The sequence below is a fragment of the Hesperophylax consimilis genome, chromosome 6, assembly GCF_061612785.1.
Source record: "Hesperophylax consimilis isolate HC1 chromosome 6, BYU_Hcon_1.0, whole genome shotgun sequence".
Lineage (NCBI taxonomy): Eukaryota > Metazoa > Arthropoda > Insecta > Trichoptera > Limnephilidae > Hesperophylax > Hesperophylax consimilis.
In genome coordinates this window covers 30551545-30569635 of record NC_142841.1, presented here as the reverse complement: position 1 = coordinate 30569635, position 18091 = coordinate 30551545, and the positions used below count along the sequence as shown (strand labels likewise).

The 18091-nt window shown below is 31.4% G+C and overlaps 1 long non-coding RNA gene across 1 annotated transcript in view; it reads right to left on the bottom strand.

Moving 5' to 3' along the window:
- The window catches only part of LOC149423193 (uncharacterized), a 288922-nt gene that overhangs the window by 76518 nt on the left and 194313 nt on the right, over positions 1–18091 (bottom strand). The window contains exon 3 of the long non-coding RNA XR_016302309.1: positions 15806–15835. This is a non-coding gene — a long non-coding RNA (uncharacterized LOC149423193). The remainder of the gene's footprint in view (positions 1–15805; positions 15836–18091) is intronic.

Sequence of the window (18091 nt, the reverse complement as noted above, 5' to 3'; positions counted from 1 at the left end):
ATATAACTAATAAACGTAGGGTAATTGATGGTTTTTCAGTTGTTTAAGAATGTTCTATAAGGGGAAAGTATTTCGCGAACATAATTTAGAAAAAAAAACATGGATATCGATTGACAAATGTATTTTTGTTTGGTAGTAGTAATGTATGTACAGACTGATATTTTAATAGTAGACAGAAATTGATGGCGCTGCGCTCGTTTTTTTAAATGGCAACACCAAGATGGCTCATAGGAAAATTAAAGTAATTTTAAAAAAGCACAACGGTCCTAGTGTACATTTTTTTACATTAATCAAAATTTAGTGGAATCTACTTTTCAAAAAGAGATGATTACATATCGTATTTTAAGACAATTTAATTTAATGTTTTAGCTTTTTCATTATTTATACGGCAAGGAAAGCATTATACGAATCTGTTCATAGATATTTTGAAGCTTTTTCATTATTTATACGGAAAGGAAAGCATTATTTATACGGCAAGTAAGGAAATAATTTCACGAAAGTGCGAAATTTTTTGTATTTATCAAATTTATGTTTCAAAATAACCATTTACTTTAGTAACATCTATGTTATATAAGAATAAAATTTAATTTAACGATTAAAATTCTTAATTTCAATACCGTTAAAAATCAAGTTATATCACCGCTATCTTCATTTTTTAAGCCGTGCTGTATACTTGGTGGGAACAAAAAATTCAAAGTAAAAACACATATTTACCCAAGAAAGCAAAAAGTAAAAACAACATTTCAGTCTGGATTTTAAAGATTTCAATAGAAAATATTGGTGAATTTATCTATGAAGGCAGTAAATATACGTAACTTTTTTCTCAGACGTGTACTAGACAAGGAAGAAAATAAAAACATTTTGCAATAATTCAGTCTCTACTTTTCTGAAATATAGCTTGCTGGAGACTATTATAGAACCACTTAATATTGCGATTCTAAAAGTTATGTGTAAGAAAAAATTCAGATATCTTACACAATTACTTTATAAGGAATATAATGTCAAAAATTTAAAACAACTGTTTATCTTACAAACGCTTTGCAGATTTTTCAACAATTTTAGTATTGCAAAAAGAACTCGGCAAATTCACACTAAGAATTAGCTCTGATCTGAGGTTTGTGGCAAATTCACACTAAATCTTCATTTGGTAAAAAATCATTTGTATTAGGCTCCACTTCTATTTAATAGTCTTCCAGAACACATTGAGTCATCTAATTCCTTGTGTACTTTTAAAAGAATGTTGAATTATTTGTGCTAGCCGAGGATTGCCAACACATTTTTTTCATCTTAGTCTTTTAAAATTAATGGCATAATGAGTTGTAAATGTATATTTTTCATCCTTGTCTTTTATAATGTTTTTTTTCTTTATGGTTCTTTTTACAATAATAGTTTATTATGTTTTTTTACAATCGAATTATCAACACTTGGTCACCTTACATGTTTACTACACTATACCACGTAGGTACTCAATTTGTAGAAACATTAATGTAACAATATTGTTCTCTCAATATATAATCTTTGGGTATTATTTTATAAAATTATTAACCTCAACACAGGCATATCCTAGTGATGTTGAAAATTTGAAGGTAAAAAAGATACAATGTAATGAAACAGTAAACAATAAACAATTTTATTTTCAATATACGGAAGTGAGGCATGTAACTGGCAGAGGAAAAATGAAAGTAGACTTTAGAAATGCTGTATAAATTATGTCCCTGAGGCGTATGTGTGGTAAAACCGTGTATGAGAAATGTGGGATCCGCAAAGAATGCAAGGCTGATGTAAGCGTAATGAGTAAGATTATGAAAGGAACGCTTAGATGGTTTGGACAAGTAGAGCAAATGAACGAAGAAAGAAATTTTAGGATAATATTAAACGCAAAATTGAATTGTAGAAGAAGTCGGGGACACCCGAGGAAGACATGGCACGACCAAGTGAATCAGATAATTAAGTCGGGCCCTGTCAATAGTCAGAATAATTGAAGAGTATGTATAAGACGATGTATGTATGATGGTTAGTTAGTTATATAATAAACAAATTGTAGTTCGATATTTTATTCGACTTTTTATCTTAGTGACAGATTCTTTGAACCATATTATACATTCAAAATATCTGAGCTTAATGTTTCTACATCACCAACAATGTATTTTTAATAATTTAGAATAAAAATATTAAATAAATGGTTTCATTCATTCGCATGAACTCTGGCTGCTTGCAAAATTCATACTAAACCCATAGAACAAACGGTCCAACGAAGTCCAAAAACAGATATCTCACTTTACTCTCAGTGCATTTTCTAAGGTGTGGCTTGAAAATAAAGATGGCTGTAGTTATATTGTTTTACCTTGTTTGAAACGAACAGTTAAAACTCAACAGTGAAGAAATTTGAATGTGAATTACAAATTTAAAAGACAAGGTGAGTAGTTCGGTGTTGTCATAGTAATAAAAGTTTTTAGTTCGAATTGAATGTCTACATTTTTTTGCCAAATTATATTAAATTACTATATTGATTTACAGATGAATTCTTAGTCTAAGATATTGCCAATAATATTACAAGGATTTGATCGTTGTGAGTAGGGCCGGTGAACACAGGGTGTTGCTGAAAATAAAACTAAATGCCGTGAAAGGTTCGAATTGAAATTCGTCACAAGAATACTGGTAATTAATGATCTGAACACCCTTTACTTCTGGCAGTTAAGCGTTCGGTAAGTCGCGGTATTCTCACCCCTCGGCAGATGAGCCATTGGGTGTGAATTGGCAAAACGCTGACAAGTCGCAGACAAAATCCCGCAACGCCTGCCGGCAAGTTGGTAAACAAGCCATCAGCATACAAATTGATTAATTTGCTTAAATTTGCATAAATATGCTGAAAGGGCAGTGTCACGGGTCACGGGGTCCAGGATCAAAAGGTCTGCGGAGAGACTCGGGGTTGCTTCTATCTACTCGTGTATCTTATCACTAAATGCTTCGAGAAAACACAAACATTGTACCTAATTATGTGCATAATGTTGATGACAAAGGTAAAATTTAAGATTCGCCTTGTAAATTAATTGTAAACAAGATATAAACTCTATTTGAAGTAACTATATATAATATAAATAAGTAAGTATTTGTAAAAATGGTTTATATAAACATGAATTATAGTAAATGGCGTAATATAATATATTTATTAATTGTTCACATAGCACTCTTTTTAGGGTGAATGGCCTAATACAAAAAAAAAAAAATTGTTCGCCATCTTTGTCTGAGATTAATTTTAGAGTTCCAAGCTCAAGAAATAGAGACAAATCAATTTTTCATCTTTATAAATGCTTCACTGTAACAGACAAAACGCTTTTATAATCAGAGCGTGTAACTTATTTAATAAGAATTTTAATGATATTAACATATTTTAGTGTAATTTAAAGATATTTAAATAATACATCTTAGCTAACATTGAATAATTTATATTTTTTTATTAACATACTGCAAGTTATCATGTTGTTGCTATGAATCATGTTCCATTGCATACAATTCATTTTATAAACATTTGTTCAGTTTTGTTGTAGGTATACATTATTGATTATAGCTGTTGTTAGTGTAGTGAGAATAATTTGTTTTTATATATTTTCATTTCTTTGTTTTCTTATATATTACTTTAATATTAATCTAATATTTGCAGTTTTGAATTTTTGTAAATATTTTTAGCCAACGTGTAATGGACCATTAGTTTTTTGTTATAATTTGATGTTTATGTGAAAATCTGTCATTAGATTTTATTTGTATTGTCACAACTTTAATGTAAAAAAAAAGTTTGTTTTTCTAAAAAAATAATCACAATTTAGCATCTTAAAGATAATGTTATTAATTCTCATGAAACAATCGGATAAACATGTTTTAACTATTAAATTGATTACGACAATAAGATTAATTTAAAATTAAGTGTACCGATTTTTTTATGTAGTATTATTCCGTGATTTATTCAATGGTATCCCGAGGGAGCTTGAATTATTAATTTTTACTGTGTTTAATTTGATGAAGATATATTTTTTTTAATTATTTTAAAGCACATCAACAAAAATATAAAATAGCAAGAATGGCAATGAGTTCTTAAAAACTTCTTTAAACCCGGACATTAGGAATACAAGTTGTTGTTGTCAGTGGTATGATTATAATATAAACAGGTCTACTAATTTTTAAAAATAAGTTTTTAAATGCCTTATGAAACTAGAATGAAAACAGCGATCTGTTCTTGATTGACTGCAAAAACAACGACAATATATTCCCAAATTGTAACAAATTGACGCCATTAGTGCCATATCGATTTACCTTATTTTCTCTCAATTTCTTCTTGAAGCACTCCCATTTATTAAAAGCGAATTAATAGAATCAATTATTTCCCGAGGAGTCGCAATATTAGGCCATTATTAGAAATAATGTATAGGGTAGGGCGGTCGGAGCAAGACGGCGCACTGGGTAATATATTTCATGATCAGGGGTTCCTAACAACGCTTGCCCCGAGCGGCAAGGACCCTACACATCCCACAGTTAATTATAATTCAACCTACCGTAGGAATACACCCTAGTTTCTTAGCGACATGAAAATTAAACAACCTCGATGCCGACGCCCGGTGTGAACTAGGCCCTTTTGTACTGCCTCGCGTATACAGGAATACCCATGATAAATTGTCTGCGTGTTCCCTCGAATATTTATGTTAATTGACTTATTCGCCTGAATAAGTAAAGCAAGAAGAAGTTGTAATAATGCAAGGTTAAGAATAATTTTAAATGTAAAATAAATGCTCGAAATATTTTTATTAGATACTGCTATAAATATTGCAACCGCGAGTATGAATAATAATCTACCGGTGAAATGCTTGACAGTGAGCGATAAAAAACAAATAATTGAAAATTTTTGGAAAGAACACATTTCACTCTTCAGATCGTGGCGGCCGGCATAGTCCAGTGGTAACGCATTGGACTGCCATTCCGAGGGTCGCGGGTTCGAACCCGGCGTGCGCAAATAAATTTTATTTGATTAATTTGTGTTATTTCACAATTAATTAATTAAAATAATATATAGTATATTTGCGGCACGTTCCAGAGTGGAAGATACTATCAGTATCGCCCTGGTGTAAGACCACCATTCAGAATTGAAACGTTGCTCCAAATGGCTTTAGCCGTGTTTAGTGACTAGATCTGAATAGCCAGGTACTTCCCCACCTTCCTCTTTCCCTTCCCCACTTACCGTCAGCCTCACAACATCCCCCAATTGGGGATGCCATAGTCTCACTGGCTCCAGACGGGAGCAGTTGGGACTCTTGTGAGGTATTCACTATAAAAAAAAATATAAAAAAAAGTGTCACTAAATGTAGTTCAATCCGTTATAAGAAACGCTTCAATTCGGAAGAGAGGTCAATACTGTAAAAAAGCGTCACAAATATAACACATACCTATTTAAAAAAAACGTATTTTACTTTCTCCAGGACAAATACCCAACATTTAGGTGTCTTCAATGTTTAAATAAACTTGCTCAGTACAGTTAACAATTCTCAATACATTTTCTTTACGTTCGGATTACTTAAAAGAATTATTTTAAAAATAAATAATAATGTTTTCTTTTAACCATGTTGATTATATGCGAAAATTTAATTTATATTTATCCGTAAAACAATTGATATTGCATGAGGAAGTGAAAATGGAAATAAACAAGTCTTTATATTTTTGATAGTAAAACAATATTATTATTAAAATATATCCAAAGAGGTACATCAAAAATAAAAATAAATTCATCGTCATTTAGAATAAATTCATTGCCAATTTTAAAGAGAATGGAAACTAATATATCGCACAGAGTTTTGGCGGCCGGGCGGAAAGAGCCGAAGAGTCACGATCTTGCTTCATTCGGCCAGCCTCATGACTTACTAGAATGGCCGAATGAAGCAAGATGATATGCAAGAGCGTCGTCCCGTTTTTGTGCAAGAGCGTCACCCGTTTCCGTTCAAGAGCGTCGTCCCGTCTTGCCACGCTTGCTACACAAGAGTCGGTTATAGGCCCCCTTGAGCGCGCCGAAAGATGTTTCACATCAAAAATTGAAAAAAAAAACACACGTTTCAAGTTTCTTCTTTATTTAGTTTACTGGGTATCTATTCTAAAGCCAGACAAAGGTGAGGTTTCTAGTGAAATTCAAGCATTTGAATTAAAATAATCTTATACTTTCTTCTAACTACTTCAAAACATTAATCAACCCTCGGAAAATAATACAAGTTCTTGAATTACCTTGTTTGAACTAAGCGGTTTCTAACGTCAGTATACTGGGATATTTATTAGCTGCCTTCGTTTGAAGTTTTTATTTTTGTAAATTGCTTATTACAATAATTACTTACTAATTAAACAGTAGTACCTAATTACATTACTCAAGACCTCTTCAGATTTTTTTTAATAAACATTTTTTTATTTTTTTTGGCTATCGATCAATTATCAGAAAAACTGACTAGTAGGTTAAGAACATTGACATGAAAATACTGAAAAACCCTACCATTTAAGTTCAGAAAACCCTCTATTCAAAACCTAGTTCGTCTCAGAGCAGGATCTCCTGGTGGGGATGACTGAGAAAACATTATTCTGTTCGTCCTTCACCATCACATTATAAGAGTATTATAATGTAATATTTTACTGGTAGTATTTTAGTGTTCAAAATTTCAACAATCGAAGAAAAAACTGTAGATTTTGCATAAAAATGACCATGAAAATTACCATGAAATGATCAAAAATTTATTGAGTAGAGCCAAAATTCTGTTCTAAGGATGAGTAAAGGGCATGGAGGTTGTTTTCCATAATCTCATATGACATTGACGTTCCTCTTAATTAAAAGGTCAAGTTTGTAAAATTTCATCATCCTCGGATTGAACTATAATAATAATAATAATAATAATTGTTTATTCCAGAATGTGGGGAGGTGAGTGCAATCCCACACATTCCATAAAAATATATACTATATATTTGTTTACAAATAAAAGCCACGCTGGGACTATTCTTTATATATGTGGAAGATATTAATGGAGAATATAGAGCTGGTCTCTCCAATTTTTTCAAAATTTTCGAAATCAGATGAAATAAACGTTCATTTAAATTTTGAGTTGTCAAATTTACGTTAGAGTTGACGATTATTAAACGATTAAATGGTTTTTTGAATTTTGAATCAAATAAATAAAGTGATAATGATGACTTTAAGAGCCAGTTGTTTCATAGAATTTAAACACTTCATCAAATTTGTAAGTTGTTTTTCAAGTTCGGTTAATGTTCTATTCAAGTATTTTTTGATTTCGGTTTTTTTAAATAACTGGCTAGTAATGATATAAACATAGAACTTAAATAGAACGTTCACAGAACTTGCAAATTAACTTTGAAATTTGATGAATGGATCAAATTCCGTGAAACAACCCCGTCCTAGTAAAGAAATCAATGGTGATAAAATAAAAAACACACATCTTTAAAAACGAATGAGTAGAAATTGGTATAGTAATAGTAAATGATACAATACTGGAATGATAAAATACTATAAACATGAGAATTCCGCTTCACATTTAGTGCGCAAAAAATATAAATCGCATATGGTTTCAACAAAATTACCAAAAGAAATAATTATTTATCTCGGGGATATGGTAAAAGATGCACTAAAATTACCTTTTTTCACAATCAGTTAAGTTTGAAGGTTGGGAAATACGTATAAATTATAAAAATAATCCAAACCAACAACCTAAAAACCTATTCTGTGCATGTTTACTGAAACCCGATAATATTTAAGCTATAATTGTAAATGAGAAAATATTTAATATGAAATCAAGTATTGTTGTATGCAGCAGAATTCGACAAGCTTACCAAATACCGAAGTGCTGAAGTGATTATAGAAAATAAAAGATTACACTATGGATGAAAGAATGATCATATTTTATAAAAATATAACAATAAGTGAATGATAAAATGTTCAAATGATGGAATGTAAAATTATAGGAATGATAAAATAAGGGAATGATAATCATCTGACACGCGAGCGGCCATTTCTCCGGCTTTTCCGAATTTCCTCACCTTTTGGGGCTGACCTCGGCATACCATAAATTCGCCGGGAAATTTATTGCGCAACACTGACCCAAAATATACTCAGACATAAAAGCAAGGCCGTCACACTGATAAGTGGTAGCCCCGGGCGAAATAAAAGATTGCCAAAGACATTCTTCTTCCACTGCGGGGGCCGGTGAAATATCATGAGTGGACGCGTGTTATATTATTCCACTTTCTAAGTGGAAGCATTTATAAAATACTAAACAAACATCATAATTTTATCGCGATTAATTTTTAGATTATTTTTCCTCCTCCTTCTTTCGCCTTGTTGCAAGCATTAATGCTGTTATGGTGGTTTTCGGCGTTTAGTTTTGGTTTAGCAGTAAATAAAATAATAACTAATTCCAAATACCAATAAATATTCTCCGTCGTCCATAATAATATTAATGGGGTTTTTGTGGATTTCAATTGCCTCCGTAACAATTTGGCTCGTTTGATACTTATACAATTGTTCATTGACTAATATAATATTGTAGGTTTTTTGGAAAATTCAATTTTAAACAGATTTGTAATTACACATCTAAGCTTTTAAACAGAAAAGGTTTAAAAAAAATACATAAATGAGAGGGCCCATAATTTTGTGAAATGAAAAAAAAGTGACTATTAAGTGAAGTATGTTGGCGCTTTGCGGATATCGAACCCATATTACTCCATAGGACTTGTGAGATTACATGTGTTTATTAGACCATAGTGTGTTTTGATAACCGAACCATCCTCCACCACTTCTCCTTCCATAGCCTAACTGGTTTCTGGAAAATCAAAATGACAATTCAAAACACATATAAAAAGTGTTGTAAAGTTATGAAAAGTGATGAAACAAAAACTAGGTTAAATAGGTTAGGTACATATGTAACTATTTCACATAGTTTTTGTTTCATAACTAATAACTTTATATCACCTTAGGTGTGTTGAGTTATTATTTTGATGAGTTATCATGGACGATGTCACATAATTTTGATACTAACAATAAGGAAGATTTTGGCACATTTTTGACTTTTGTCAATAATACACCTACCAAATATATTCGATCTCTAAATCTATATTTATATTTTTAATGTATACGTTAAGCTCAATATGAAGAGTTACAAAATACATCATAACTATTATCGAGTACGAACAAGAGTTGTGATGGAAATCTGTTTAATAATCAATAAACCACTCCATCCTGGCCATACCTAATAAGTTACCTCTTAGACAGAGGTTCTCAACCTTATCTGACCCACCGCCCACTTTTCAAATGTACTTTTTGTCAACGCCCCCCGCAAATTTTTAAATTCATTTGACCGTCGTTTCAGCATTTCATAGCTCCCTAGGAGCATTTTACTGCTCATTATTTGTCCTCAAGGCAACCACCACCCCCACTTCATCTCACCAACGCCCCCAGGGGGGCGGTACCGCACTCGTTGGTAATCACTATACTAGGAGATCCTCGCTTTGAGCGCCTCTGCTAGCTGCTGAAAGGTCTCTTTATTGAGCCAAATTCAATGTAAATGTTTGGTCGGATATTCCGTCTTTTATCCGGTATGTGGTATCGGGTATCCCCAATATAAATAAACCTAATCTGCTGCATCCTCCGCGGGCTTAATCCCGAGCAAGCCTTTGTGGTTTGCACTTCAGAAGAGTATTAAATATCTTATTATTTTTAATCAGGAATCCTGGATATAATATAGCATTACAAATATGGATCATTAACGATATATTCACGTTCATATTTCAATTCACAATCAATTCAACGTCCCTCTGCACTAACGATTAAGAGCACTTATAAGTATTGCGAAAACAATCAAAGGATTATGCAATAAATCACAAAACACCGATAATATTATTCTAATTGGTAGTTTAGACTTCTATGTTCAAATTTCTGATTTATATTTCTGATTTTATATTTGAGTGGTTATATTCCTTAGAAAGTCACGGGTCCAAATCCCGACCTGTGCAAGTAACTTTTATGCGATGAATTTGTGTTATTTCACAATTTATTCATTTACAATAATAATTCGATTTATTTCAAAGCCTTTTCGGAAGAACCTAATTGAAAGCATAGCGGCACATCTATTGCCCGAATCCCAAACTAAAGCCACCGGGTTCCGAGCTTTAAGTACCTTATTGACGCAACTATATGCTTCTTCCTCTAACATATGCTCCTGCATTCCCCCAAGTTTTCAAATTTGCAAGTGCTTCTGAAGATTAGGAGTAAGTCAGACCTTCTTTCAAATTCTAAATAACTGTAAACCAGCTATCCCAACTAGTTTGTTTTTCAATTTAATTTTTTTTTAAATATTGATTACAGTCGACCACGAACTGATTCGCAAACAATGTGTGACCACACACCTACTCATAACGAAACTAGCATTTTCTACCCGGTTTTGCCAGAGTTTTAAAATAATTGTCAAACCATTTTTTGATTGAATATATGGAACGTACAATATTAGATCCTCTCTTATTTTTTCACACAGAAATTGATATATTAAAACTCTACAACTGGTCAAACTAACGTAATGAGCTAAAAAGTACTGCGTGTGATCTGTAAGATCTAGGTAGAAAATGTGTGAAAATTTCTCAATACTAGAACTGGCAAATTGATTTTTTTTTTGACATTGACATTTTTCTGTTTTTCTGCTCCATAATAAGCAACATTTTCATCGATAAAAATTAACAAAAGAACATATTCATTCAAAGTCCCGTAAATTCCACTAGCAAATAATGTATTCAAATCTATTTGAACAGCAATAAATTTTTGTAAGACTATTGTTTTTTTGCTGTTTTTACACAAATTCACTTAGCAGTCTGTTTAGTCATTTTTTTATATATTTATACAACGAGAAAGGAGAAGAGGGATGGAGAAGGGACGAGCTCGAGGGAATAATCATGTGATTTATGCCGGCAATTTATTCCTCGCCACGCCACTGAATTCTTGAGCCACCCCCTTCCCCCTTCCCCATCCCTGCCATCTTCCAACGACGATTCACAAGGAAAATTATCGCAAAGAGACGTCTGAATTTTTTTTTCTTAAATTGGCTATTATAATTATGTGAGCAACGTTTGCACAGAATAATAAAGTGTTTTACATTGCGAATAAATTATCAATTAAAACCTTTTTTTTGGAATTTTACAAATCTTTCTTAGGGGTATATTGGTGTGAATAACTTATTTAAAATTAATTCATGAATTTAAACTTTAAACAATTGAACACCGTAAATTCTGCCTTTAATGAATTTATTAAATTTTGCGAAAAATTTACATTGTTTCTGTAATTTTGAGAACTAACAAGCTTTCATTTTGAAAAACAGATTTTTGTGGGTATCGTTTATTTTTCTTTGCCATAATTTTTGCGAATCAGTTAGAAATCCATCAATCCTCCAGTAATAAGTTTTTTTTTCATAATCCAATTGATCAGTTGGAAGAAATTTTTATAATAAATCCCCAATTCCTGATTGTTTCCACTCTTTTTAACTATCCCGCAGTCAAGTGGGTGAGTAGGTACCCAAAATTACTATCCTCTTTATATTATCCTTAATACTTGACATATCATTTTAGTATTTTACGTATTTCTGCGTAAATACATAAGTTACCATTAATAATTGACTGAATAATTGGGATTTCTGTAGTTTAAAAGCCAATACAACAGAAATATGATTACAGACGTTTTGTTCGGATTCTTTTCCTGTCAATAGTTAAGCTAATAATTTAATGCAATATAAATTATTAATAATTTTATGAGATCAGGACAAGATATTATCGTTCCTAACGCAGTTTTAAACAAAATGTAGAAGTAAAACCATATTATGCGGAAACTGAATATAAGCTACTTTTGAAGATAATACAGATTTTGCGTTAACCTTATAGATAGGTACTGTGTATCCCTGTAATTTATTAATTAGCAAGATATCCCTATTGTGGTATTTTTGTAATTGTATTGTGTTTTTAGACTATTGATCAAACTAAGTCCTACTTTTATGTTTAGATACCTACAGATATTTTCAACAAGCATAATTTTGTTCTGAAAGGGGAGTAATTCAGTTTTTGCTGTGGGAGTCTACAATTGCTAACCGAGGTAGAACTAGTTTTTTTTGAATAGGGAACTCTATGGTGATTCTGAATATATAGGTTTTATTATATTTTATAAACGTAGAATTTATAAATCGTCATTTAAAAGTGAATAAAACACAATGACATTAAAACATCCTGTTTGGTTGATACGACTGAATCTGTTAATAATGACGTCACGGAGAGCACATTTATTCACATTTCATTCTGGTTTTGTGTGTTTAAATTGTTGTTTCTAAAAGATTTCATTATTTTTATTTCACAGTGTCGATAGAATTGAAATTGAATTTCGACACCTAATGTTTATGACATTTAAAGGCGGTTATGGGTGTATTATTTTATAAAAGCATTTTTGAGGTTAATAAGTTATAACTAAATACTATTTATATAAAAATATTTGTCTATTGAATTATCATTTTTTATTATCATAATTGTCACATAATAATGGGTACCAAAAATTTAGAAACAACTTATACCTCAATGGTACCACAAAAGAAAAATTCTAGAAACTCTCATTAAAAATCGAAATAAAATATGCAGATAAAACACCAAAGCGTAATCAAACTTAGAAGTAAGATACAGGTTAATCTCGTAGTCAACAATCAGAACACCTAAATTAAGCTATTGTTCTTGCATCAAAGTGATCCTGGCAACAAAATACAGTTGAACTAGGTGATAAAGAAACACTTTCTTATTTGTTAGTTTGATGGCGTGACACCATTTTTTTCGAAGTAATGCATGTTTTCGAATAATGAAGTTAGGAATGAATTATCAGGAGCAGTCACGGATATTTTTGCATTTTGATGAAGTACGATAAATGTAGTAAAGAGATTCTGACATTTTACTTAGCGTTCTTCAATATTCAAATGAAAACGTCTCAACAGTCTCGACGCCGTCATGCAAAATACAGTGCTTGTTAAAATATCACGTAGGCTTTTTATTACTGGTGACTTCAAATAGACAAACTATAGATTTAGAGCTTTTTCTGTAGACCCCAAAGATGGAAACTTTGAAAATTATTATGACTATTAAAACAAACTTATAACAATAAAAAATATCTGCTGGTATTTAGCTGAGAAGGTAAATTGATAAAAAAAATATTAAAAAGGACTACAGTTTCTTATTGTTGTAAAAAGAGTTCATAAATGCACGAAGCCCGGAGTCTGTGATTTTTTTATTTATCAATAATAATATTTAGGTAATTTGAATAGCTTCCTTTTTGTGAAAAATCACCTCAAGGGCGCCCATCAATTTTTTCAAGGGTAATATATGAAAAAAATGATATTCATAAATGTATACAAGATTTTAAAAATTCCATTACAAAATCTGGGTAGTAAAACTAGTAACTTTAACTCCATCAAATTAAAATATAACAGTTTTGCAGGTACTTAAGCTTAAAGCACTATAGTCGGAGTAACTTTCATATAATATATACACATTCATGACTTTAGTTTCTGACCTGTCGCCATAATCAGGTAAGTTAGATGGCACAAACGTAAAGCTGGATCACGTTACGCAGTTCGCAGATATTCCGTCATACTCAAACGAGAAATTAACAGTCGCTCGTGCCCCCAACTACAGTTAAGTTTCGAGCAGTTAAACTCAGGGAGCGTTGTGATGTTTCGAGCCAAAGTTTCAGACAAATTTGTAGCAGATTTTCAACTCACTTCCATACTACATCACCGCAACCCAAAACATACAGATTTGTAAGTTTGCCGCGCTGCTCTAGGAGTGTGCGCGTTTTCATTACTAAACACACTGTGATATTGATGGTGGGGCTATTAGCATTGTGGAAGTTCTCATTTAACGTCACTGTTCGCATAAAAACATAATACAAACAAAAATATAATACATACAATCAGCCTGCTTATGTTTGTGCTCGCAAAACTCAAAAAAATATCACTGAAAATTTCAAAATTTGTTCTTATTAGTACCAGGAGTGTTTAAGGAGTGGTTTTAATGGTAGAAGAAGTTAGGGACACCCGAGGAATACTTAACACAATATCTCTATCTTGGAATGAGATACGGAGTCGAATCGAATCGATGTAATGTATTTTTTTAACTACAATGTTACTACATTGTGGTATACAGTATTGAATCGTAGAAGAAGTTGGGACGCTTGAAAAGACATTAGCAATAGCGAAGCATTGCGGGGTTCACTAGTGCTTATATATGTGTAAACATTTACTATTTTTCTCATACACATTATATATTTTTTGAGAATGAGAAATATGTTATTAAGATTAATAAATTCATACTCGTACTTTCAAAACTCTTCTAGTACTTTTTTGGATTTGTGATATTTGAGCATTGACTTTACTCACACACATGCATAACTTATATACAGCCTGTTTTTTTTAGAATTTAAAAAAATAAAAACAATCTATGATATATAAGCTAAAACGTGTTGAAGTCGGTTGTATAATAGAATTAATTTTGGCATGCTGAATATATATAGGAAAATAGTTCATCTGAATGTGAAAATCTTCAGATCTGAATTCAATTGGTTAATTAATTGATTATTATTGATTATTATTTAAATTTAAATTTACGAATCTTTTGCGCGGTTTTATTTCGATTACTGTATGATAATGACTAGCCATTAAATAAAGATTCGAAATTTTAAAATTGGAAATTCATGTCATACGGCATATATTCTGGTCTAGTAATGTTTAATTTCTATCACCTAAGAAATTTTGAAAATATAGTTCTATAGGATTCATATGTCTTATACTGATTTATAAATGTGGAAATTCTAACTATACAATTTTAAATGTTCTCCAAAATGTCCTGGAAAGAATCTCAGACTTGTGATGTCCCGAAAGAAACCATTCATCCGTTCTGAATACAATTACTAATGTTATCCAAATTGACCCTGGTAATAAATTACATCTTTGCGATTCTTTCAAGGATAATGAAACCATCCTGTCACTTCGAATGCAATCAACTATGTTCCCAGTATTTGTTTTGACAGCATCGCCATTCCATTGTAAGAATATTATGTACTAAATACACAATTTGGCTGTCCTGAAACGGGAATCCTTCCCAGTTGGACAGAAAAGGTTCATTTTGTTTTGTATTGTTTGTAATTTATATATATAAAATAAATAAATGTTAATAAATTTGTGCATCAACCATTGTCTTTATCATGTAAAAATTGTACAATATTAACTAATTTAGAGAAAATATGTTACGATTTACATAGAAATCATTTCACCTGTTTTTATGAATAAGATGTGCCACGATAATAAAGCTAGGCGTATATATATATATATTTATTAGTAGTATACGTAGTCCAATTACCAAATGAGATGAAAAGTAAAATAAACAAAACTTTAGCAGAAAAACTGATACAAATAACTCTATTAATGACGATGACAAATTAAAATTTTGAAAACTGAGTTTTTTCGAAATTCGAACGTTTTAAGGCAATTTTTATGAAAAAAAGTTGAATTTTGTGTGGGCAAATACATATTCTTCTTCCGAAAAATATTTTTGTACGTGAAAATAAACATTGGAATTTCAAAAAACTTATTTATCTTTTTTACTTCTACCATCATATAGAATCACCTCCCTTACATCCTGTATACACCAGAACTCGAAAAAAAAATTATGCCTATATTTTGTTTTATAAATTTAAAGTTTAAAATTTGCCTACCTTTTTTTCCTTGGGATCAAGTGCTCGAATCTGAAAACAAAAATTTTGCGTTAATATTTATAATAACTTAAATCCCAATTTTATTTGTGGTGTATAGATAAACAACACATTTCATTAATAAACATAATTCCGAAAAAAAATTGATGAAAATGTAATTTTTTTTTTAGAACAAACCTTGGTCCCTATGCGATCTAATTACATTTTTTCTACCCCGTTTCCACGCCATAAGCCTTTTTCCCGAACTTTATCTATAATCTTATTATTTTTATAACATTATTTAAATAAGAGAGCCTACTCGAACAAGGTCGCCTACGTGGACTATCCACCCATTCAACCATAATGCAATTAGTTCTCAGGTTACACATTAAATTAACCTGAAGATTAAATTAACTACCTTTCCGATGCAGCCCCAGAAGTTAAATTTCAAAATTTTGTTTCCAAAATTTCTTGTATGTAAAGTACAATATTAAAATATAGACTTCATCCCGGCTACCCTTATAATTTTCGGCTCAACCCTCGTCTGCTTTGAATTAACATTTTGTATACCCACACCCAGTAGTATTTATCTATTTAAAATCGTATCCCATATGAGATTAAACAATTCAATTAAAATCACTTCAATAATATGGAGTGGCCCATATTAATACAGACAAGGGTTTGCTCGCATTAAAATTAAACCGCTTCTTGATAAGTCATGTAAATTATATGGTAGATCAACAAATTTAGAAAATGATATGGAAACATTTTACCATTTTATCATTCTTTGTGATGGAATAGTTAGTATTAACATACTTCTAGTAAGTAATAGAATATTTAACAACAAAACAATTACATTATGAAAGTGAAAAGACAAAGATTGCACGTGATGGATATTTTTTTGTTCAATACACTATACAATTTTACACGAATGAGGTTGTGACACCATCGAGCGTATTTTCGTCACATAATTATTGACACGTAATTTTCACGGGTGTAATTTCAGCTAGTGTAATTTTCTCCTCTGTAATTTCCTCCTGATATCCAAATGATAAGTAATTCGTATGTATTTATAACAATTCACTAACACGCTAATTCTAGACTCCGCAAATTACTGTGTTAAAATTCGGCTACGAGACTTTTTACGCGGGAGTCGGCGCTTTGACATTAGCACGAGCGATAAACGCTTTTTGGTCAGTGCGATGTTAGCATTTTGATTGTACACGACGATCAGCAAAGAAATAGCTTCGAGATAGCGACAATACTATTTATACCTGAAATGTAAAAAATTGAATTCCTAATCTAAGGATAAAGACAATTTTCAATTGAGGATTGTCTCCAAATACCTATCCACCAAGGCGAAATCAGGGGACTACAGCTATATATGTCCGTTGTACGGTATCAGATTCCTATGCGATGTGATTCCTAACACTACTTTTTAAGCAAGGCAGTTCTGACTATAAAAATAAATAAAAAAACCAAAAAAAGACAAGTATAATCGTAGTTTGACTCTTCCGAATAACGGATGTGTTCTGATAACAAGACGGACTCCTTCACATTTTAAATCTTAAATAGAAAAGCTACTTGCTATTCCTCTAAGAAAAAAGCTGACCGAGTGGGAAGAAATTATAAATACAGAAGTGTATTTATGCAAACGCTTTGTAAACCACACAAAAATAATAAATTTATCAATTATTATATATCAGCACTTTTGAAAAAGTCTTCATTTTTTTCATATAATTAGTTAAAAATCATCACCCTTCCCTTCCCTCCACAACGACTCGTGCTATGAGTGTGGAACACGGTTTGTATGCATATATAATATTATAAAATCATTATGTTAAAAGGGGTGCAGAAAAAAATATTTACCCAAAATCTTTACTTGTTCCATAAAACCTACATATCGTTATGGTTACCAGAGAAAACAGAAGCTGTGAAGGTGGCAAAGGAGAGTGGGGGTAAAGAAGATCTATAGGGTGAAGCCGTTTAGATGGATTCTTACCTTCAGACAACAATTCCGTTTAAGAAATTCTCACAACGCGAAGTCTTGGCATTCTAGCATTTGCTTTTTTATTAAAACCCCTTGTTTTTATCATATCACAGAACAACTTTGACTTGAAAGATTCCATAAAAATACATATTTATTCTACGTATTGCTATTTCTTGCCAACCTTATATTATGATTATGAAAACAGACTTAAATTTCTGTGGAAATATGTTGTGTGGAATGGGGAAATTTGGCAATTACCTGCATACTATATTGTTTTCATTTCTATTATTTTGCGTTTAATTTATTTTCTATGATCTATA